The sequence below is a fragment of the Delphinus delphis genome, chromosome 11 (assembly GCF_949987515.2).
Source record: "Delphinus delphis chromosome 11, mDelDel1.2, whole genome shotgun sequence".
In the NCBI taxonomy this organism is placed as follows: Eukaryota; Metazoa; Chordata; class Mammalia; order Artiodactyla; family Delphinidae; genus Delphinus; species Delphinus delphis.
This window is the reverse complement of record NC_082693.1, coordinates 77,273,889-77,293,286: the sequence shown is the minus strand read 5'-3', so window position 1 is coordinate 77,293,286 and position 19,398 is coordinate 77,273,889. Positions and strand designations below refer to the sequence as shown.

The 19,398-nt window shown below is 36.8% G+C and overlaps 1 protein-coding gene across 1 annotated transcript in view; it reads left to right on the top strand.

The window, feature by feature from the left end:
- NTN4 (netrin 4) overlaps positions 1-19,398 on the top strand; it is a 106,271-nt gene that overhangs the window by 44,355 nt on the left and 42,518 nt on the right. The gene's annotated exons all lie outside the window — the stretch shown is intronic.

Below are 19,398 nucleotides of genomic sequence, written 5' to 3'. Positions count from 1 at the left end.
AGGAAAAGGCATGAAGTGGGGTACCAGTTCGCAACCTCATTTACCTTTAAACACTCCTCCTGTGTCTTTTAAAGTAGTACCACCTTTTCCATGTTTCCCCTTCTTCCCAATCCATTCCATTTAGCCTTCACCAGTTCAGTTTTTCCTTATCTGTTCATGTCACTGGAAGGCAGAACAGCACAGTGTTTAAGACCCTAGCATTGGAGTCAAATAGATCTGGATTTGACTCCCCACAGCATTTACTAAATTAATGTCTCACTGAACCTCAGTTCCCCTAAGAAAATGAGAACAATGTCTACCTTATATAGTTATTGTGAGGCTTAAAAATATGATAGCCAGTGCCTGGCGTATGGTAGCCTCTATCTACATTGCTGCTGTTATCTTATATTATCTCAGCCTTTTCTACCACATTTCTCACAGACACTTTCTCCCCAGTAGCGACAGGAATAAATCATAGTGTATGTGCTTTTTGACATGTTTACAAGGCTAGAGTTTTTGTGTCAAGGAAAACTGTACTTTGATTCCAGCCTGCTGGGATCCCAGAAACTATGTGAAGAGGAGATCTCAAGCTTTTTCTCCTTGCAGCTGGGGAGAACTGATGTAGTTCTCTTTTTCCCAGCAGCTGGTGATTTTACAGCTGTTGGATGATGGATGGTAATAAGAAGGAACATGGAACGTTTCATTGTTTTACTAAAATATCATTCATTGGATAACAAGAGGCCATAGAATGCCGTGGAGAATTGTTTAAATGCCTTGAGTTACACTAAGGTTAAAGTGGATTTTTCTTTTGTAACCAGAAACTCATTATAAAAGAGTGTCAACATTTTGACTAATGTGTTCTAAATCTAAAAGAAAACATTAAAACCTATGGAACCATAATGTGGGTTTTGAGGAAAATATTACTTAGCCTACCTAGCTGTGTAAGGCAAGTTTCAGAATCATTCATAAAGTTTCATTACAAAAATTTTTCTCATCTGAATCTGAATACATTTATTCATGTATTATATTTGCACATCTTATATGTCATGTTTTATAAATTCAGGACAGATTTAAGACCATAGTTTTCTTTTTAAAAATTCTTTATTGTACTGTGAATAAGCCAAATGGACAATAATAATTAGAAAGCTCTTGGCTCTTCAAGGTATTAAGGAAAAGAGCAGAGGGTTTAAAAACAATCAGTAAAGTTATTAAATGAGAATATTAAATCAGAATTTTAAAATATTTTCATAGAGCAAACATGCATATATATTTGGAAATGAACATCTGTAAATTAGTGTCAGGTCTTCTCAGCAGAGAAAAAATAATTATCATGGATTATAAATACTGCTGATAATAGTTACAACTTTTTAAATGCTTATAGTGTGCCAGGTCTTGTGCTGTCATGTTACAAATGTTATTGAATTTAATCTTCACAACAACTGCATGAAGTATCATCATCACTTTCTTTCATAGATGAGGGACTGAGGCCTGAGGCTTGGGAATGCTAACTGATTTCCCAAAAGTTAATAAAAAGTAGAGCTCAGGTTAAATTCACCACCCATTCTCTTTTTGTTGTTGTGTTGTTAAAAACTTAATCTGTACTTAATCTATCTTGATATTATGCCAAGAACAGAGTAAAAAAGAGGGGAGAAAGCACAGGAGGGCCAGTGTGGTAGGGGTGGGCTCAAGCGATTGATTATCATCATGGATCATGGAATCTAAACTGAGCAAAGGGAATTCCCTGGTGGTCCAGTGGTTAGCTTTCACTGCCGAGGGCATGGGTCTGTGTGGCCCAGCCAAAAAATAAATAAAAAATAAACTGAGCAAAGAGGGAAGTGAGGACACAAGAGAGCAAACACTAGTCCCACAACCAAAGTTTCCTTGTTTTATATTTTATAAAGCCCTTTCCCATGCATTATTTCACTTGATCCTTACTACAATCCTATAAGATAAGCATTTTTGTTTCTGTTCTGCAGATAAGGGGAACTGAGGTACAGATAGATTAATTTACCTGCTTGTAGTCACAGTGATAGAGAGCAATTTCTCACATTCAGAGTTCTTACTACCATACCCTACCTCCACCACCAATATGGTACCAAGAAAAAAACTCTCATTAAAAAGACTATTTTTATAGGAATAGGTAATCTATCCAAGTCATCTAATTTCTGTTGAACCAGAAATTATCATTGATTCTCTCTTCTCTTCTATTCATTACTGAAATGGCCCAAAGGGAAAAAAGAAAGAGTAAAAGCAGTAAGTTTGGAAAATCTACAAAGAAAATAATTCAGAAGTGGCTATCTTTTGGGGGGTATGAATCATCTTTGATCAGTATCTTTGGTTTTATTAGGAAGAGGGATTTCTGGATCTACCATTCTTTACTTCCATCTTTAGCCATAAATCATTTTCACTGCTAATGAAAGGCAGCAGCAATCCCAAGCAGTTCACTTGTCACATTAGACCAGGAGGAATGGGTAATCCTATCACCAAGGGGCGTGCAATGTTGTATTCCTAATATTAACAAAAGAGAAACTGTCAGCTTGATGCAGTTAGTGTGAGAGTATTCTCAATTCATTTCAAGGTCTCAGAGTTCTTCTTTCAATATTCCTACGTTAGTATAGTATAACTTTGCCAGTCGTCCCTTGGCAGTGAATAACTACATAGAAGGCGTACAGAGTGTTCTTTATACTTCATTTACTATCTTGTGTTTCCTAGTAGCAGGGCAAGTCAGTAAAACATGTTCATGGCTGCAAATTGTTAGTGTTTTGACTATAAGATTGTAAATGAATCTAGCCTTATTTTCCCTCTAAACAGTAAGACACACTCTCTTCTAATGGCAAAAGTTGCCTGAGATTACTCTTTTTATTTGATGATTAGGAAACCAAAAGACTTTAAACCTAGAGGCATTACAAAATAATTTTTGCACTCAGGAAAGGAATTCCCTGTGGGGTTCCTTTCAAGGGTTCCCCCAGAACATTTAAGTATTTGTTTATAGGCTTTTGACTACTTCACAGAGAGGTTGAAGGATAAAAATACCAGAAAGCTAAAATGTTAGTGTGAGAGCTGGCATCTCTGAAAGTAAAATATAAGCCAATAGGAAAGTAGGTTGATTCTCCAAATAGTATAATATTTGTACATTCAACTTTTCATGAACATGCTTTACAGAAAGTGAATCACATGTATTTTTAGGTCAAAATTTGGGCACTGTAAGGATACAAAAATGAGTTTCTTTAACAGGTTTAAGCTGCTAGTTCTATAGATTGGGAAACAACAACTTAAATTTGACATTTTTCCTACTGTAAAATACTCCTCAGATATTCAAGGCATATCTCACTTTGCCGATTTTCTTATGAATATTTCCTTTTCAGTCCAGTAGCATTTGGGGGTCCATCCTGTGGATAGCTGGGAGCCTAGAGTCAGATCTCTGGATCTGGAAAGCCTAGTCTCCCTGTTTAATTGCTAAGATAATGGAGTGAGTGGAGGGTGAAGCTACATGGAAAGAGAAAAGCTGAGGTTACAGATATCTGACTTCTGGTTCACAACCCCAGGTCTCATATCTCTGTGGTATTTCATTTGTGTCTTGCCAATTTTGTAAGAGCTGGAAATGTACTTCAATTTGTCTTAAAACAATTACATTCAGTAGAAGATAAGTTGTAATTTAAGTCCTGTTCCCTCTTATGAGGCGAATTTTAGTTAAAGGTTAAAATACACACGCACACACATACAGACAAGTATATAGATATATATAATAATTACTCCACAAGATGGAGGAACCTCACAGCCATTTCAAATAGTGAGGAAGACAAGGTCTCTTAATCTTGGCATTCAAAACCTTAATGCTATAATTGGAGTTAGAGTCATCTTAGCAATGTAAATATTTAATGGAATAAAATAGTACATGTGTGGGGATACAGAAGTAGTATGGTATTTGTTAATTTTTAATAAGATTTTTTTAATCATATGGAATTCTGATACTTTTTTAACTCTCGAGCTTTTTAGATAGAAAAAGCAGAGAAAATTATGGTTTCAAAAACTACAGTATATTGTATATGGAAATGGAAAAATGATTACTTTTTCCTACTATTAAATATGTTATATATACAAACAATTATGAAATTTGTAAAAGTAAACACTGATCAAGTGTCTTTGTCCTTCAATTTTTGCATCTCTAAGGGCACCAGTACCAGGCATGTAACTTAGCTGGCTCAGTCAGCTCTCAGAATTCCTGAAGGGCAATGGTTTCATTGTTTCCCAGATAAGCCCCTAGTAGGCATTAAAATGAAAGGAAACATGGAATTGTAGTATTTCCATATGCTGAATAGAGGCTAAAGATCATAATTGTAGTATATTTATCTTCTAATTCTCATTTGTAATTTAATTCAATTCTCATATGTAATAAAAAGAGAATTACACTTAGGCACCTAACTTCACTAACATGCAAAGCAAAGAATGACAGTCTATTTTATCAAGCAAGTAGGTTATTAGTGGCCTTGACACAAAGCCTCAATCATTCCTCAGACCTCCAAGAGTCCGCTGTACTTATCACGATTAAAATATTTACTTCACTCTGTTATTTGCTTACATATCCAGCTTTCCCTATCTGCTAAACTATCTGATTTTTTAATGGCAGATACTGGGATAGTCACCATGTCTAGCATATAGTGGGTTCAAAAAATCCCCAGTCAATATATGAATGAATTAATCAATGGCATTGAAAAAATAAGAGATTCATTTCAGATAATAATGTTAAAAATATCAATAATAATGACTGTTCTTGATTGTGTCACACATCTACATATATTTTCTCTTTTAATTCTCAAATACATGGAGCCAGTACTATTATCCTTATTTTATAGGTAGGAAACTATGTCTTGTTATTAAGGAATTTACCCAAGATTATTGAGAGCAGGGATTGGAAACCCCATGTATCTAATTCCAAAATTTATTCTCTTTATGTCACATTTATCCACATAATGCTAAGAAAAGAACCCAATTTAAAAATTGGCAAAGGAAAAAAAAAAATGGGCAAAGGTTTAAATAGGTATTTTTCCAAAGAAGACATGCAAATGTCCAATAAGCCCATGAAAAGATGCTTGACATTCGTAGGCATTAGGGAAATGCAAATCAAAACCACAATGAGATACTGCTTCACATCCACTAGAACGACTATAACAAAAAAGACAGATAATAACAAGTGTTAATGAGGATGTAGAGAGATTGGAACCCTCATACATTGCTGGCAGGAATGTAAAATGGTGCTGCTGCTGTATGGCAGGTCCTCAAAAAGTTTAACATAGAGTTATTATATGATCCAGCGATTCTACTCCTCAGTATCTGCCCAAGTGAATTGAAAACGTATGTCTACACAAAACCTTTTACATGAATGTTCATAGCAGCATTATTCATAGGAGCCAAAAAGTGGAAACAACCCAGTGTCCATCAACTGATGAATGAATAAACAAACTGTGGTATATCCATACAATGGAGTATTATCCAACCATAAAAAGGAATGCAGTACTGATACATGCTACAACGTAAATGAACCTTGAAAACAGTATGCTAAGTGAGAGAAGCCAGACACAAAAGGCCACATATTGTATTATTCCTTTTCTATGAAATGTCCAGAAAAAGCAAATCCATAAAGACAAAGTAGGTTAGTGGTTGCCAGGAGTTGGAGCTCAGGGAGGAATGGGGAGTGACTGCTTAATGGGCACAAGTTTTCTTTTTGGGGTGATGGAAATTCTCTGGAATTAGGTGATGGCAATGATTGCACAATTTTTTGGATATTCTAAAAACCACTGAATTGCATGCTTTACAATTGTTGAAATGATGAATTTTATGCTATGTGAATATAATCTCAATAAGAAAAAAATCAAAAGCTAAAAAACCAACCAACCAACGCATGGCTGGTTATAAGGGAACTTTACAAAATGAATATATTTCTTTTCAAGTCCCAGTCATTAAGCCGACTGTTTTAAAAAGCAGTACCTTTGGATGGATGGGTATTGAAGAAAACCAATTCTTTCAGTATCTGTGGTTGTTGTTTCTGGACATATTCAAATGATCACAGATGTGGTAATGACTGCTTTCTGATAGAGTTACCTAACAAGCATAAGTTTTTAATATCAGTACTTCCACCTTAATCTTTCATATGAGCATACTCAATAATGAAGACAATATTTTACAAGATTCACCTGGAAACAAGCAATTTTCCAATATGAAAAGAAGCACCTGAATGAATTAATTCAATAACAAAAGACTATGGAAGAAAACATGCCCTAGCAACTGGCTTCTTGTACTATAATCAGGGGCTCATTTATCTTAAGTCAACTTTTGTAATACCCTCTGCACTGTATAGAATACTGAGTGACAGTTAAACAGAACTGTCAAGAAAAAAGGAAAACAGTGGGAAATGTGAACTAGAATGAATTTACAAAAAAAGAAAGAAAAACCTTTGTATAAGAATGCAAAATAGTGGGTGACAAGGAATTTTCCTTTAAAATAACCAAAAGCTATGTGAATACATTGAGCAAGCGAATGCCAATGTGGTGAAAAGTACTTAATAATCCCCCACAGCATTTCTAATAGAATTTACCTGGTCCCCAAATAATTATAAAAACCCATCTAAATCCTCAAAAACACTGAACAAAACCCCACAAGACCTTCCTTCTTTCTTGCATCAAATGCTGCTTGACAGATAAGTTGCTTACAAAATGAGTTCTAGTTTTTCCCTTCACTTAGTTTCTTAGGTTCTTGTCTGATAGTTTTAACAGCATAGGAGAAGTTATATATTGTTAATTCTACTTTTGCTATTTCTTTCTAAGATTATTCAAATTAAATAGATACTAAAAAATTGAAATTGATATGATCCCTTTTTCCCTCCAGAGATTTTATCATAAGAAGTTATTTTAGGTGTTTGTGGGAAGGAAAAAAAAAGAATCTTCCTGATGACATCACTGTTCTAAGATGGAAGCCTCTAATATTTTAGAACTCTCTTGGGAGTTCTGTTCCCTGTTTTGCCACTGATTTGTGTTGTGACCTTCGAAAAGTTTAAATATAAAAAGACAAGTGCAAAGTGAACTTATGAAACCAAGACTTAACTGAGATCAAACGAAGAGCAGAGATGGATTGGTCACACGGCTATGTATGATAGCAACTGTCCCAGTGACTCAACACAGTAACGCAGGCAGTAATCGGGCTTGAAAGAAATTTCAGATGCCTTAGCTGTATACTAAGATAGTTTCTTTTTTTTTTTTTTTTTTTTTTGCGGTACGCGGGCCTCTCACTGTCGTGGCCTCTCCCGTTGCGGAGCACAGGCTCCGGACACGCAGGCTCAGCGGCCTTGGCTCACGGGCCCAGCCACTCCGTGGCATGTGGGATCCTCCCGAACCAGGGCATGAACCCGTGTCCCCTGCCTCGGCAGGCGGACTCTCAACCACTGCGCCACCAGGGAAGCCCGCTAGTTTCTTATATAGTACTTTAGGAAAGTCAAAGTCTGCCTATAAAAAAGAACTGCAGCAAGACTCTAATGATATTTGTCAATCTTATCTTGAAGAAATTGTAGCTGTTATAGAGGAGAAACGGAGCTAATCTGATATTATGAGGCAATTCCTTAGATACACTGAAATAAATGTCTTAAAATCAGAGTACCTTACTTTATTGCATTGTACACATGCAAATCTGAAACCAAATTATGCATGTAACCTAACTATTCATTTGTAGGATTTATCCAAATAAATATACCTGTTGGACAGACATCATTTTTAAAAGCCCAGTAGTCAGAAATAATTTTTAAAAACCATTGGAAACAAAAAGCAAATAAGAAATAGTTTTATGTAAGGAAGTAATGATAGAAAAAACATCACATAAATTGGTAATAGTATGATCTTATCTAAATATAATCTTCATAAGCTTCCTGAGCATCACAATTTTTAGTTTAATGCTATTTTCACTTTTTTTTTTTTTTTTGCGGTACACGGGCCTCTCACTGCTGTGGCCTCTCCCGTTGCGGAGCACAGGCTCCGGACGCGCAGTCTCAGCGGCCATGGTTCACGGGCCCAGCCGCTCCGCGGCATGTGGGATCTTCCCAGACCAGGACTTGAATCCATGTCCCCTGCATTGGCAGGCAGATTCTTAACCACTGCACCACCAGGGAAGTCCCAAGGATACATTTTTAAAGAGTAAAGCCATGACTGTCACACAGATATAAAATAAACATGTGTCAACCATTTTACTTAAATCAGTAATCAATGAGGTACCAGTAAGACCTTATAACTGCTTCAAAGGAAAATTCGAAGAACCACACATACACTGGTAAATGAAGAAATATACAAAGAGGTGCAAAATAGGTCAATATGAAGGGCAATGATCAATTGCATTGTCAGACACAACTGATTTGCATTTCTATGGACAAGAGTTATTTGAATTATTATTCATTTTCTACAACTTACAGAGTTGTAAAATGGTTCAGTGATATGATAATAAAATGCAAAGATGGGCAGAAGACCTAAGTAGACATTCTCCAAGAAGACATACAGGTGGCCAACAGGCATGTAAAAAGATGCTCAGCATCACTAATCATTAGAGAAATGCAAATCAAAACTACAATGAGGTATCACCTCACACCAGTCAGAATGGCCATCATTAAAAATTCTTCAAATAATAAATGCTGGAGAGGGTGTGGAGAAAAGGGAACCCTCTTGCACTGTTGGTGGGAATGTAAATTGATACAGCCACTATGGAGAACAGTATGACGGCTCCTTAAAAAACTAAAAACAGAACTACCATACGACCCAGCAATCCCACTACTGGGCATATACCCTGAGAAAACCGTAATTCAAAAAGAGTCATGTACCACAATGTTCATTGCAGCTCTATTTACAATAGCCAAGACATGGAAGCAACCTAAATGCCCATCAACAGATGAATGGATAAAGAAGATGTGGCACATATACACAATGGAATATTACTCAGCCATAAAAAGAAAAGAAATTGAGTTATTTGTGGTGAGGTGGATGGACCTAGAGTCTGTCATACAGAGTGAAGTAAGTCAGAAAGAGAAAAACAAATACCGTATGCTAACACATATATATGAAATCTAAGAAAAAAAAAAAAGATCATGAAGAACCTAGGGGTAAGACAGGAATAAAGACACAGACCTACTACAGCATGGACTTGAGGATATGGGGAGGGGTAGGGGTAGGCTGTGACGAGGTGAGAGAGTGGCATGGACATATATACACTACCAAATGTAAAATAGATAGCTAGTGGGAAGCAGCCGCATAGCACAGGGAGATCAGCTCGGTGCTTTGTGACCACCTAGAGGGGTGGGAGGAAGGGAGACACAGGAGGGAAGAGATATGGGAACATGTGTATATGTATAACTGATTCACTTTGGTATAAAGCAGAAACTAACACACCACTGTAAAGCAATTATACTCCAATAAAGATGTTAAAAAAAAAAAAAGGCAGAGATAACCCACAAAAGTATGCTAGCCAGAACACTTAGTCTTTTTTTTTTGGCGTGGGGTTGGGGGCGGGGGGGGGGGGGCAGCATTTCAAAGTTTATCTGAATTTTACCAAATAAAAAGAACATTATTTGTTAATTAGGGAAATATGCAAAGAAAATTATTCTGATAATGTTGTTTCCCAAAACTTGCTACATTTGAACCTTTTAAGCCCATTGTTATAAATAAAAGTAGTCCCTATACCTGGACTAACAAAGAGAGAGAGATTTTCTTTATTCTAGGAAATCATCACTGAAGGGTAAGAGAGAATCCTACCTAAAATTTACTGAAGAACCCAAAATTTAAACTAAAGTGCTCACTTTAAAACCATTGTTGAGCTAATAGTACATTTTAAAACAATGGGAATATTTTAAAACCTTCTTTCATGTGGCTTTTAAATAAGGTTACGTTATTAACCCTATTTTTTAACTCAAAAGTGTTTTGAAATTTATTTGGAAAGCCCAAAATGCTTCTTTCTGTCCTGGAGCAGTTTCTGCCTTCCTTTCTGCAGGGAAGTTGGTTTGGAAAGTTTGTTTGGGCTTTGTTTTGTTTTTGGTTTTGACCAATCATCTAATTTCACAGAAAGCGCCATGATGAATGTTGAAAGATAAACCACAAAATTTGATTTTAGTTCTTAGTTCTAGCTGTAATACTACAAAACAGAGGTCTGCTGAAACACATCTTTACGAAATCTTAAAATGAATGTCCACAATTTGGAGTACACAGATTTAGTAGCATTTGGAAATTGTGTGTGTGTGGATTCACGCTTCTGAATACTACTTCAACTCCTGGTTTCATATGATAAATAGCATGCACAAGGGCACAGAAAAACTGCCATTTCGGTATATAAATAAAAGCTTTGGGGCATACAAAGTTTTGTACATGAAAAAAGGGAAATAAGCCAGCAACCTGAATCTAAAAATTAACCTGAATCATTAGGCTATGCACAGTGTTCTCACTTACCATTCTTTATAAATTAAAACTAACTGTTTAAAAGCCATCACACTACATAATATTACTATCTATCCCTACCAAATCATATCTCATAGGGAGAGCACATAACAAAAGGGAGGCTATTCACAAAGAGCAAATCTTTAATTAGAATTCATTTACATTCCTATTATCTCCATTTGCAAATTTATTCAGGGGAGTTTCTGATAAGTTAAAGAGTTGTTAATACTTGCAGTGGCCCAGAAATGCCCCTAGGAGGCATCAGAATTTTCAGTGTACAGACAGATTTTACACTGAACCAATGAGAATCTAAAAGTATTCTCCACCAGTACATGCACTGAACTTATTCATGCCAGGTATGGGAAATGGGGGCCAATCTTCCTATATTCACCCATCTTGAAAACTGCTAGGTTTCTCCCAGAGGAATAGGACAAATAATCCATTCAAGAACTTAATACCCTTGAAATGGCTCACTTTGAGTCCAAACCAGCCTTTGTCCCTAGGAGCTCTTCAAGGACAAATTGGTTTGAAACATACCAATATTATTTAAGTAACACACTGAAGAGATCTGGCCAAAGTAGATCTCTCAAAAATCCTACTCCCCAGGGTCTTCAGAATAGTATAGTTTAAGGGTTAAGATGGTGGCTCTGGAGTCAGACGGCTAGAATTCAAATAGCTCCACCATTTACTGGCTTTGTGACCTTGGGCAAATTACTTAAACTCTTTGGGCTTCAGTTTCCTCATTTATGAAATGGAAGTAATATACCTACCTTATTCTTGTGTAAATCCAATGAATATTTATACAATGCCTAGAACAGTGCCTGGTACATAGTAAATGCTAATCAATATTAACTACTACTATTAATTGTTATTATTTATCATCATCATTATCATCATCTTCTTCTTCATCTTTATTGTTCCCATTTCCCTCCCTGACTAATCCATGTTCCTTGGGCCTACAGTAGTTCTCCCAGATCAACTATAGACGACCACTCTATGTAACATCATATTTACCAATATTCCTTGACCAGAAGCACTCTGGACAAAGCTGAATGTCTTTCAATCCTACTCTGCCTGAAATCCTGCTCTGTGACAAACAAAAGTATCCTATTCCCACTTCAAATGAATAATTAGCACCCTGCTTTCTTGGGAAGTTTTTAAAATGGAACTAAACTCAATAACTAAGGTTCTCAATGCTCATTTGAATATACATTGGCTGAATAAAATTAACACATATTGATTGAAAACCTATTATATGCCAGTTACTGGGGATTCAAAGAAATTTAAGCCACAGTTTCTTCCCTGCAAGAGTTTAGTGGAGAGAGGTATATAAACACGATTACCATACAGTGTACTTCCATGCAGTTTTCCTATGAAATTTGTATTGGCTCCATGCATGTTTTTTGTTTTTGTTTTTTTTCCAGGTTTGTCAGCCAGAGCAAGGTTCTTGGCAAAATAGTGAAGTAGGCACAGTTTGTCTTTGGCTCCTTCCCTCTCCCCTTTAGACATTCCCTTTCCTTCCACCAGGAAACTACTTCCTCCTTTAAGCAACTCTGAGTACAGTTTTAGGATTGAAAACAGATGGTTATAATCCCTGCTGATATGTTTGTTGCTAATAATTTAAGGATTTACGCCTTCTGAGTTTAAGTACATTTTTGTAGGGAGCTCTTGAACCTAAAGCACCATTCAGAAGCTAAAGGAATGAGTCCCAATAGGAAGAATTTCAGGCAACAGGCTGACAGGGAAGCCTCTCGTGGCTGATTTTCATTCTTTACTCATAATTGTTTCTGCTCTATACCTCTATTTTTTTGCCCATGCTTTCTTACAAGACCCGTTTTCTCTAGTGTTAAAGTATAGACCAAGGAATAGACTGTAGAGCTTTTCAACTTCTTACATTCTTGCTATATATATTACTGGGCAAGGGTTTGGAATACTCGGGCTTCAACCTATTTTATCTCATTCTGACAGTATGTTTCAAGCCCCCTTTTACCAAACTCAATTACTATGCTTTATATTCACCATAGAACTCCCGCTTCTTCTGTTAAATTAAAACATGCAAACCTTTAATAGGGGTAGAGGAATATTTTATTTGTTAATGAAAAGACGTGTTTTCCTCACAATGCTTTCTATTCAAAGGTTTATGCTGTAGCATTGTTGTGCCTGTTTTTGCCCTGCTTAAGAGGAGCAGGTTCTAACAGGCTGGCCGTTATTAGAATTTATCTCTTTTCATGCATAAGAAGTTCATTCTTTTAGAAGTTAATCCTTTTCTCTAAAAGGGACATACTATCTCTTTAGAAATTAAATCAGTTTTTTGCCTTTACATTTTGTCTTAAGGTACTACAAAGCATTGTTCCACTTTCTAAATTATTTGTCATAGCTAAATGGAGGTCCGTGAATTGCCACAGCTGCCTTTAAGTGGGCATTTTTCTTAGGTTCATAGAATAGGCACTGTTTGTATCCTTTTTTCACAAACATTTTTTAAAGTTCCAATGATGGTATGAAAGAATATTCATTTCCCATTGGAATTCAAAGAATGAAAATAAAATCATGTGTAAACAATAATGGCACAAGAGCTCAAGGAAATTAGTCAATTGATGAAATTCAGGAATTTCTGAATATTTAGCTGTAAAATCTTTTTTTCCGCTAACTTTCATTATAAAGTTTAGTAGGACATGAACAATAGTTGGTCCTTTCTTTCTTGGAAAGCAGTTGGGAAGTAAATTTTATCAGACATTCACAAAACAATTCAGTTAATTTGAGTCCTTCAAAGCTTTAACCAGACTGATTATTCGCTTTGGTAATTCCATTATGGTGAATGTCTGTGGTGAGCATCACTAGATGATGAAATATACCTTTATTTGGAAGGCAGGTGCTAGAATGACAGTCTACAATTACTTTAGTCACAAGCCAATGGGGAAAATGTAGTTCAGAAGGAGGAAAACAGTAGAAGAAAAATCAGAAAGAATACATTTTAGTTTAGGTATAGTCATTATTGACAAATGCAAATCCATCTTCAGAGACTATTAACATTTATTTTTCATTTGTGCCACATCAGGTAGTACCTGCAAAAAAGAAGAGATATTCTCCTAGCTCTCCCTTGTTTGACTTTCACATCATTTGGAAACATGCTGCATTGGAGAGATGCCAACAGGACCCAGCCATATGACATTTAAGTCTTATCTGGTAGCTCAGAAAGGATTATGGGTAGTTGCCTACAACCAGGCAGTATTCACAATACAGAACAGCAGGGCTTAGAATCATAGAACCTTAAGACTAGAAGGACCTTACAAGTTGTCAAAGCCAATCTTCCATCTAATGTTTAAATATTCTACAACATCTTGATAAGTGATTGTCCAACCCATATGCTTGACATGGCAAACAACCAGATTCTCACAACCTCCTGCCATGGCCAATTTCCTCAACTCTATGTTTGCTGACTACTAGAAGGCCTACTGCCCCAAATAGAACAATTAAAAAGCAGCTTTTCGGGCTTCCCTGTTGGCACAGTGGTTAAGAATCTGCCTGCCAATGCAGGGGGCACGGGTTCGAGCCCTGGTCCAGGAAGATCCCACATACTGTGCAGCAACTAAGCCTGTGTGCCACAACTACTGAGCCTGCACTTTAGAACCCATGAGCCACAACTAGTGAAGACCACGTGCCTAGAGCCCGTGCTACGCAACAAGAGAAGCCACCGCAATGAGAAGTCTTCACACCTCAACGAAGAGTAGCCCCTGCTCCCACAACTAGAGAAAGCTTGTGAGCAGCAACAAAGACCCAACAGAGACAAAAATAAATAAATAAAAAAAATAAAAAAGAAAGCAGCTTTTCTAAGCAAGATGTGTATCTTCCAATGACGGATTTGAAAGAATCATTTCCTCATTTTGCACCCACCTAGATTCTTACTTCTATAGCCTTACATATGAAGGAGTGGTATTTTCTCTTCCATGTCTATTTGCCTCTAATATATAATATGTGTCAAAGTGCACAGGTATTAATGAGCAAGCTGTTCCAGTAATTCCTTAAATTACTGGTTCAAAGTTTGTATGATTCCCTCCCTGTAAGATAAATATGCTAAAAATGACTTGCAAGTAGGTTAATATTAGTAACAAATAAATACTATTAGACATGAGGCTGAAAACTTGGCCTCTGTGCACCGGTGCTGAATCAAATCTTGGAGACAGAGTTTTGGGTGAAGTAGAAAAGAATAGCTTTATTGCTTTGCCAGGCAAAGAGGGACACAGCGGGCTCGTGCCTCTCAAAAGTGTGTGTCCCAACCTGGGAGGATTTGGTGAGGAGTTTTATAGCAATGGTTCAAGGGCGGAATTGTTGATAAGGGTCAGGGTGTGTGCAGGGCCTGCACTCCTTTAATCTGGCCTCAGGTAGTCTCTCTTGATAAGCTTCTCTGGAATGAAGAATGCTAACATCTTCCATTTGTTGGGAATTTTAGTTCTGTAAAGAGCTTAAAGATATTGTTATGTGCGTCCCTTGAGGCAGAAGCAGGACCCTGCCCCAAGGCTGCACTACTGTTTCTTGGCTGCTCCTCCCTTATCTTTGCATCGCCTCCATTCCTTGATTAGCAACTGTTTGGACCTGCTCTTTGGAACTCAGGGAAGGTCATGGAGGCTGAAGACTATTCCCTGCAAACAAAAAACAGGGGACACAGAAAGGCTTTCATGCCCAGGAGTCCCACAGGGTCTTGCTTGGTTTCAGATATAGGTAGGAAAACTTTTGACATCAACAGAAAAAACATACTCTCAGCATAGCAAAGGAGTTTATGAAATTCATAGAATATCCAAAATGCCAAGGTATTATCTAAGAGGTATACCTCTTAGATAATTAGGAGTTGTAGATTTTTTTGTTGAAATAGATTTCTCATTTTCCAATTATAAAGCCAGACACCACTCTTCAACTAAGCCTTAAATACATAATCCCATTTTCCTGCTCTTTATCTAGCTTATGTTTGTGTACCAAATAAGAGCTATGTTTAACTTGTTACTAAATTTTCCTTTTTCTGTTTTGTTTTTTTATTTCAGTGAAGACCTAGTTTTACTTGCACATTTTTCACGAGCATCAAATAGTGGGTGATCTTTCAAGCTTGAACTGTAACAGTTGTATTGCTGAGGAAGGATTTCTTGTTTCAAATGGTCTAGGTAATGATTTACAGCTATTTTTGGTAATTCTCAAAATGACAGCTCCTTGAATTTTTCTGTGTGCAGAAATATTTGCTGGGCTGGCATCTTTCAGACCCTGGGAGGTTCATCCCAATCCTTGGCATGCAGGAATGAGGGAATGCTCTGAAATCTTTACTCCAGAGGGAACTGACCTGTCCACATTATCTTGTGATACATGTGAATGTTTGATGAGGTTTCCCTAAATGTCTGTGGCCTCCTGAGGCCTGGAATTTGTGGGCCAGGACTAACCTATGAGTTGGGTGAAATTACATATAGGCCTTGGGCATTCCAAGACCAAACCAGATAAACTGACTTATGATGATAGTTTAGTTCCTCTAAAGAAAAGTAGCAATAATTTGCAGCATCTATGTTTATATAGTATTCAATAAATGGTTGTTTTAAAAGTAGAAAGGATACAAAAAAGCAATAAGATGAAAATTAACAACCTTTTAAAATTCCAAACATTATCAGAAAATACATTTGACTGCCATTGGCTGTTGGAAGGTATAAGCTGGGGTAAAAATTTTGGAAAAGAAATAATAAAGGAGGGGGAAGAAACAACATAACAGACAAGATAGGAGATAAAAGGAAATCTTTTAAAAGAGAGGAAAATGAAGTATATTTAATATACCTTTCAATCACTTCCTACTCAAAAATCTTCAATGGATCTTCAGCATTACAGGATAAATTCATCATTCTTAAGCTCTATAATGTATTCCGTGGTCTAGACAGAACGTACTTATTCAACACATGTCCTCTGGTTTACTTACTGACTATTCAGAATATTCCTTTGGGGTTATCTTCTTGTCTTTGCTCCCTAAGGAAAATCCTATGTACTCTTCAAGACACAACCTCAGGGACCACACTTAGAGTTTTATACAGATAGCAATTATTGACCTTGGTCTCTACTATATTTACTTTGGATTTCTTAACATTGTTTCAAATGCCCTCCTCAGATAGTATTCCATATAATCTCCGTAACAGCAATGATGAATTAGGGATGGTTTATTCTAGGAATTTGGACTCTAATTCTATCAAATATTTGTATCCTGGGTGTTTTGTACGTAGTGGTTTGTTTTTTATTTTTTCACAGGTTATTATAGAATTTAGACAGTTACAAAACTGCTTTTTCTGCTAATCTTCATTATGCTACTAACTTGTGCCAGCTACATAAGTATGCCTTCGCTTCACTAAATTCTTCAACTTTGGAAGATTTTTCTTATTCATTTTTTCAAAAGACTCCATTTTGTTTGAAATCAGGATCTAGTACAAGTAAACAAAGGATCATCCATCTTTTTAGAGCCTTTAAAGAATCTTACCATTCAAATCTAGAATATGACACAAATGAACTTATCTACGAAACAGAAACAGACTCACAGACATAGAGAACAGACTTGTGATTAGCAAGGAGGAGGGGGTTGAAGAGGGAAGAAGTTGGAGTTTGGGGTTAGCAGATGCAAACTATTAGATATAGAATGGATAAACAAGGTCTTACTGTATAGCACAGTGAACTATATTCAATATCCTGTGATAAACCATAATGGAGGGCTTCCCTGGTGGCGCAGTGGTTGAGAGTCTGCCTGCTGATGCAGGGGACACAGGTTCGTGCCCTGGTCTGGGAAGATCCCACATGCCGCGGAGCGGCTGGGCCCGTGAACCATGGCCACTGAGCCTGCGCGTCCGGAGCCTGTGCTCTGCAACGGGAGAGGCCACAACAGTGAGAGGCCCGCGTACCACAAAAAAAAAACCCATAATGGAAAATATGAAAAAGAATATATATATATATATATATATATATATATATACACACACACACACACATGACTGAATCACTTTGCTGTACAGTAGAAATTAACACAACATTGTAAATCAACTATATTTCAATTAAAAAAGAATCTTACCATGCAGAAGTTATTTTATAGAATAACTATTTATTTGATAGAATAAATTTCTAAAAATTAATATTTGGGATCATCTGGAATACTTCCTAATAACTAAGTATTGCCCTGAATTCCAGTAGCAAAATGCATTTATTGACACATGATGTCATGACTGTACAAATGAACGTTTTGTAAAGCAGCTCAGAATGGGATTCCCAAATTTGGATCTATGAGGTATTGTTGTTGTTTTCTTGAGAAACAGTATAAGAGGTAAATCAGCATAAAGGTGATAAATTATATCAACCCGTCAACAATTATTTAATGAATATCTACAAGAGAGAGTTGCTATGTTAGGCAATGTTTGGTACACAAAGCATTACAAAACATTTTTTCTGTCTTTAAGCAAAGTATGATGTAGCTGGAGAAAAAAAAAATTTACATAGAAAAAAATTACAGATAAACAAGACAATAAATAAATACCTAAGAAACAAAATGATGTTGGAATTCAAAGAACGCAGAAATCACCATAGATTAGCAGTTGTTGAGGACCATGAGAGGGACTGGGTTTTGAGATGGTTCTTGAAGTTGGGCAGTATTTCTGACAGGCAGAAGGGAAGAGACTTTCCAGGAAGAGGAAACAAAATTAACCAAGCTGTGGTGCTAGGAGGCTAGGGGAAATCTGTGAATGTGTGGAGACTTCCCTGGTGGTGCAGTGGTTAAGAATTCGCCTGCCAATGCAGGGGACACGGGTTCTATCCCTGGTCTGGGAGGAGCCCACATGCCGCAGAGCAACTAAGCCCGTGCACCACAGCTACTGAGCCTGCGCTCTAGAGCCGGCGAGCCACAACTACTGAGCCTGCGAGCCAAAACTACCGAACCTGTGAGCCACAACTACTGAAGCCCGCGCACCTAGAGCCTGTGCTCCGCAACAAGAGAAGCCACTGCAATGAGAAGCCTGAGTACTGTAATGAAGAGTAGCCCCCACTCGCCACAACTAGAGAAAGCCTGTGTGCAGCAATGAAGACCCAACACAGCCAAATAAATAAATAAATAAAATTTTTAAAAAAGAAATTATTGGTGAGATAATACAAAAAATATTAAAATTCTCATAAAACTCTCAGATCCCAGATAATTCCACTAAAGTATTCCTCCCTGTGAGAAATACTATTTTAAAAACCCTCAACTATTCTGAATTGTGGGATTAAAAGAAAATGCCCAGTCATTATGACAAAATGTGTTCAAAGCCTTAAAAATATACAAATGTTGACTGTTCAATTTTACCTCTAGAAAACACATTCCTAATAAAGATGTACACAAATTGTTAGCTACAAGGATATTCATTATAGAATTAAAATATAGTATGTAAAAATATTTTAAAGCCTAAATGACAAAAAATAGGTGATTGGTCAAATAAATTTTACATCATACAAGGGAGCCATTAAAATGTGTGTTGTACAAGAATATTTAATGACATGAAATGATGATCTCAATCCAAAAAAGAAGTTTTAAATATAATTGTGTTTTTTAAAATTTTATTAAATATAATTTTATTTTTAAAGTACCTCAAATATATGCTTCAAATGTTGATAATGATGTCACTTTGTGATGGGATTACAGATTTCTAAGTTTTCTATATTGAAGATGTATTACTTCTGTGTAAAGAATAAAATAATTTAAAGGTATTAAAAATTTAAGTAGGGCTTCCCTGGTTGTGCAGTGGTTAAGAATCCGCCTGCCAATGCAGGGGACACAGGTTTGAGCCCTGGACCGGGAATATCCCACGTGCCACGGAGCAACTAAGCCCATGCACCACAACTACTGAGCCTGCGCTCTAGAGCCTGCGAGCCACAACTACTGAGCCCGTGTGCCACAACTACTGAAGCCTGTGCGCCTAGAGCCCGTGCTCCGAAACAA